Source organism: Capsicum annuum, chromosome 1 (genome assembly GCF_002878395.1).
Source record: "Capsicum annuum cultivar UCD-10X-F1 chromosome 1, UCD10Xv1.1, whole genome shotgun sequence".
NCBI lineage: Eukaryota > Viridiplantae > Streptophyta > Magnoliopsida > Solanales > Solanaceae > Capsicum > Capsicum annuum.
In genome coordinates, this window is record NC_061111.1 from 148,904,994 (window position 1) to 148,911,521 (window position 6,528).

Below are 6,528 nucleotides of genomic sequence, written 5' to 3' on the forward strand. Positions count from 1 at the left end.
CATAGAGTGTACAGTACTTGCTCAGAGGGGAAATAATTTGCACCAATAGAGCTAGTCCAATCTGCCATCAACCCCAGCAGGTCGCCCGATATAGCAGCACGCCACTTTTAGTGCCACTAGTGGTCAGCACCAGAACAGATTGTATTCACTCCAGTTCGGTCATGATTAGGAAATTTTGCCTGATGTGGTTACGGGTATGTTACAGGTCTTTCATCTTCATGTTTATGCTTTACTAAACCCTAGAGCCTCACTTTCTTTTGCAACCCCCTATATAGCTGTTAATTTTGGTGTTAGTCCCAAAACTTTAGTAGACCCTTTCTCAGTGTCTACCCTAGTGGGTAAGTCTATTATAGCCCGGCGGGTATATAGAAACTATCCGATTATAGTATCTCAGAAAATCACTTCAGTAGATCTTGTAGAGTTAGAGATGACTGATTTTGATGTCATTTTCTACATGGATTAGCTCCATTCATTCTATATGCTTCAGTTGACTGTAGAAATAGAGTTGTTCATTTTCAGTTTCCTAATAAACTAGTCATTGAATGGAGGGGTAGGACTTCAGGGCTTAGGGGTCAGATTTTGTCCTAGCTTAGAGTGAGAAAATAATATCCACGGGGTGTGTTTACCATCTTGTTTGATTCAAAGACTCTAGTTCTGATACTCCCAGACTCGAGTTAGTTTCAGTATTAAGGGAATTTTCAGATGTGTTCCATGAAGATCTTCTCGGAGTTCCTGCCGAAAGGGAAATTAACTTCGGAATAAATCTCCTTCCAGATACCCACCCTATCTCTATTACGCCCTATAGAATGGCTCCATCTAAGCTTAGAGAGTTGAAAAAATAGTTGAAATATCTCTAGATAAGGGATTTATTAGGCCTAGTATTTCCCTATGGGGCGCTCCAGTCCACTTCGTGCCTAAGAAAGATGGTTCTCTCAGAATGTGCATCGATTACCATTAGTTGAAAAAAGTAACAATCAAGAATAAGTATACACTCCACATGATTGATGACTTGTTTTACCAACTTTAAGGTACCAGTTATTTCTTAAAAATAGACCTCAGATTCGACTATCATCAGCTTAGAGTTGGAGAATGTTATATTCCAAAAATAGCCTTCAGAACTCAATATGGTTACTTTAAATTTATTGTTATGTCTTTTGGACTAACAAATTCTCCAGCAACCTTCATGGACTTGATGAATCAATTTTTTAAGAAGTACTTGGACATGTTTATCATAGTCTTTATTAATGATATTCTTGTCTATTCTCATAATGAAAATGATCATCCAAACCATCTCAGAATTGTATTGCAGACTCTTAGAATCCATTAGTTGTTCGCCAAATTCAGTAAGTCCGAGTTTTGGCTAAGATTAGTAACTTTTCTTGGCCATATTATTTTTGGTTATGGCATTAGAGTTAACCCTCAAAAGACTGAAGCAGTGAGAAACTAGCCTAGACCCATCTCTCCATCAAATATTAGGAGTTTCTTGGGTTTATCTGGCTATTATAGATGGTTTATTAAAGGGTTTTTGTCTATTGCATCCCCCATCTCTCAATTGACTCAGAAGATAGTCAAGTTTCAGTGGTTAGATTCTTGTGAAAAGACTTTTCAGGAGTTGATGACTCGACTAACCTCAGCCCATGTTTTGACTTTGTCAGATGGTTTAGAGGGATTTGTTGTTTACTATGATGTTTCCATAGTTGTTCTAGGTTGTGTATTAATGCAGAGAGGTAAGGTCATAGCCTATGCCTCTAGATAGCTTAAACCCCATGAGAATAATTTCCCTACCCATAATCTTGAGTTGGTCGTTGTTATTTTTGACTTGAAAATTTTGAGGCACTATTTGTATGTCATTTATGTTTATGTATTAATGGATCACAAAAGTTTGCAGTATGTATTTGCATAGAAATATTTAAATCTTTGCCAGAGAAGGTGTTTAGAGTTGTTAAAGAATTATGATATAAGTGTGTTTTATCATCTAGGCAAGGCCAATATAGTGCCAGACGCCCTTAGTAGATTGTCTATGGGTAGTGTTGCTCATGTTGAGAATGATAAAAAGAAGTTAGTTCAGGAGATTCACCAGCTAGCTAGATTAGGTGTTTGGTTGGTTGATTCAGCTGAAGGTAGTGTTTGGGTTCAGAGTAGCTCAGAATTTTCATTGGTCGCTGAAGTAAAGGAGAAGTAAGATAGGGATCCCAGTTTAGCTAAGTTAAAGAAATCAGTTAGAGATCAGAAAGTAGAGGTTTTCTCCCAAGGGAGAGATAGTGTGTTGCAACGTTAGGGTAGACTATGTGTTCCATGAGTTGATGATTTGAGGTAGCGACTTCTTGCAGAAACGCATGATGCACATTATTCTATTCACCCTGGAGACACTAAAATGTACCGTAATTTGTGAGAAATCTATTGGTAGAGTGGTATAAAGAAAGATATTGCAGAGTTTGTAGCTAAGTGTTCTAACTGTCAACAGGTTAAAGTTGAACATCAGAGGCCTAGTGGTACCATGTAGGAGTTCAACATTCCTACTTAGAAGTGGGAAGTAGTGAACATGGATTTTCTGATGGGTTTGCCTCGTACGCATCATCAGCATGACTTAATATGGGCTATTGTAGATAGAATGGACAAATCAACTCATTTCTTACCATTTCATACATCATACTCAGTTAAAGATTATGCTAGGATTAACCTTAGAGAGTTGGTTAAGTTGCATGGAGTTCCATTGTCTATCATTTCAGATAGAGGTACTCAGTTTACCTCTCACTTTTGAAAAGCTTTTCAGAAGGGTCTTGGTACCCAAGTTTACCTCAGTACAACTTGTCATCCCCAGACAGATGGTTCAGCAGAGAGGACCATTCAGACCTTAGAGGATATGTTGAAGGCTTGTGTTATTGATTTTAAAGGAAGTTGGGATAACCACTTACCTTTGATTGAGTTTACCTACAATAACAGCTATCACTTCAGTATTCAGATGGCTCCTTTTAAGGCTCTTTATGGAAGGAGATGTAGATATCCAATTAGTTGGTTTGAGGTAGGTAAGACTGCCTTGATAAGGCCAAATTCAGTGTTTGATACAATGGAGAAATTTCAATTAATCAGGGAAAGGCTAATGATAGCCCAAAGTCGTCAGAAATCTTATGCGGATGTGAAGAGGAAAGATCTTGAGTTTGATGTCGGCGACTTCGTATATTTGAAAATTTCATCCATGAAGAAAGTGAAGAGATTCAGTAAGAAGGATAACTTAGTCCCAATATGTAGGCCCTTACAGAATCTTGAGCCATTTTGGGGAAGTAGCATATGAACTTGAGTTGCCTGCAGATTTAGAATCTGTGCATCCAGTGTTTCATGTTCCCTACTAAAATAGTGTATTAGTGATTCAATTGTAGTTGTTCCGTTAGAGGATATGGAGGTTAAGGATAACCTTTCTTTCGAAGAAGTCCCAGTTGAGATCTTTGATCATAAGATTCGTAGACTAAGGAAAAAAAAGTTCCCTTGGTCAAAGTTCTTTGGCTAAATCAGTCCGTTGAGGGGGCTACTTGGGAAGAAGAAGCATAGATGCGTACCAAGTACCCTCATCTTTTCTTCGCAAACTCAGACTCAGATTAAGGTAATAGTTCTTCTTAGAGTGACTCTTTTCTATTCTCAAATCCAGCTATATAATCGTTTTCATGTCATTGCATGCATTAATGAAATTAGTTCAGTTATGTGTCATTTTCAGACTCAGTCATGTAATCATGTTTCCAGATATGCATGTTTAGTATATGATCTCATTTTCCTTAGTTCTGAACTCTCAGTTATGAATGTTCCCAAAGGGGAGATGTTGTAACACCCCGTACGTTTCTAAGCTAGAAAACGGATATTCATTCCTACGTATGTAAACTCTATTCCTCTGATTAAACTCTATTCCTCTGATTCATACTTGAATACATGTTTCATGATCATTAACCTAGTGTAAATAAAGATTTTGAGGTGGTAAATATGTTCATAAGAGTCGCTTAGAGCAAAGTGAGGTAAGAGCTTTTGATTCGGTCAAATTTTGGTGTTCGATTCCACAAGGGTCAGATTTTAATGAGTATAACTTTATGTATATATGGAATTTTGCATATTAAGACCCACCAAATTGTATATAATTGAATTATCTTTCCAACGATACCAATTTTTCCTTAATCTGGTCTGAAAGCAAAAAGTTATGGCCATACAAAGAGGTGTGCGTCGCCTAACAATCGCCTAAGGCTACTGGAATGGGTGTACAATTAGATAGGCATTTCCCAGCCAAGGGCTATGCGATTAGCCATGCGTCGCTCAACCCAAGGCAATGCGATTAGCAAGGCATCACCTACCTTGGCTTGAGCAATTTGTTGGGCATCGCCTAGGTCATTGCCCAGTGCCAAAAACACTCTGGTTTGACTTAAATCAAGGGTTTTAAAGTCATTTCACACCCCTAAATCATCCCTAATCACTTCAAAACATTTTGTTAAAGTATTAAGCACATTAACCCCTCTTTCTTAACCCTAAGTAGTCAGTAAGCAATTCACAAACCTTCCACCATTCCCAAGAGCAATATTCAAGTCCTTTTCACAAGAAATTAGGGAATTCAAGTTTCCAATCCAAGAATCCTTCCAGAAATCAGTCGTTAAGGTATGTGCGATGTTCATCCATAGGCCCTTTTCACCCATGGAGTTCAAGAATCTATTTTTATGTTCTAAAATACGAATTATACATGTCTATTATGAATTATCTCCATGAAGCTCTTACGAATTTGATTATAAATTATGTTTACAAGTGATTTATGATGTAATAAGCCCTTACATGTTTGGATGATGAAACTTTCACGTTGAATACCTAATTCATGGTTTTTTATTGTAACATTGTTATTTTTGCATGCTTTACCCATTCCCATGCTTAAGATTATGAATTTCATATGTTTGGTGAAATGTCTAAATGATTGGGTTTTGAACAATGATTACCTATTATGGTTTCAAAGCTTTGATATGTCCTTACTATTATTTCCATTCAGTGCTGAGGGTTATGAATACCCAAAACTTAGTTGTTTACATAGTTTCAGTATTTGCAGAATAGTTTCAGATAAACGATGAGAATAGTCATTCGTTAGTTATCATGATCAATTGTTTGCTCGATTAAACTTAGTTTAGTCTAGTAATTAGTGTCGGTTTAGTTGGGAGTAGAATTTAGCACCGAGCAAACTTGGAATAGGGGCTCACCCGTCAGTGAGGACTGGGTCATTAAAAGCAGTACCTAAGTTCCAGAACTACATAGCCAGTGTAGGATTATGAGATGTCATCCGCTAGTTTAGGACTGACATTCTCTGAGATGTCACCCGTCAGTTTAGGACTGACTCTCTAGTCCTTGAGACACCAATTGAGTGGATCCACACAACCATGTCTTAATACCCATGACGCGGTACTGACACCCTTCCAACTGGTGTTACAGGTTAGAATCTGACTAGCTCAGAATAGGGCATGTCGGCTAAATGATACCTCCTACAGTCTTAGTTTAGTATTCAGTATAGAATTCAGTTCAGGTTTTCTTGACCAGAGCATATAAACTTCCAGTTATTCAGCTATCAGATTTCACTATTTCAGTTTACAAACTATTTCAGAATCATGTTATATGTTTGGCCATGCATTCTCAGATTTAATAGCTTTCATGCATGCATACTCAATTATCTAATGCCAGTAAGTCAGTTACTATTTCATGCACAGTTAACCCATGCATTTCAGCCTAACCTCATTTCATATGCCAATACATTCAAAGTACTGATCGCATACTTTCTTTGCACTATGATGTCTTATATCATTGGTTCGGATTCTCAGTTTCCTCACCGCGCTTAGATTTTCAGCTAGTCAGTAACAACAGCAGTGGTGAGTCCTCATTTGTGGAGGACCTGTTATGTTTTCTTTTAGTATTTTTGTATTTTTTTCAGTTATTTAGTTTGGAGTTAGTTAGGGCCTTTCCCATTAACTTTTCAATCAGTTTAGAAACCTTCATACATTCAGACAGTTAGTCAGTTTATCAGCTGTTTTATCAGTCTTTTCAGTATTTCATCAGACGTTCAGACTTATAATTTAAATCGTATGTTTCAACATTTAAAATCTTATGGCATTATTAGTTGTTTTTCGCATATGTCTTCTATTATCAGTATATTATTCAATGCTCACAACAGGTAGCAGCTCATGGGTTAGCTTGTGGTCACTTGTGACTGTATGTACCATTTTCACGACTAGGAGGTAACCTCGGGTCATGACATAAGCTAAAAATAACTAAAGCTGGATGACAGCCTCCACAAACAATGCGAAAGCTCACCTCAGCGACAGAATCCACACGTAAAGATTGTGAGCCATAAGTCTCTCCCTTCTCAACTGTATCTGCAGATATGCAAGTAAGCAGTAAGCTATATATAAATATAACCCGGTAAGATCCTCAACACTCAAATTTAATACCCCTGTAACAAGTATTAGTAAATACAAGGTGCAACAAAATACACAAATAATATGTACATAATGTCTCTAATAAGGT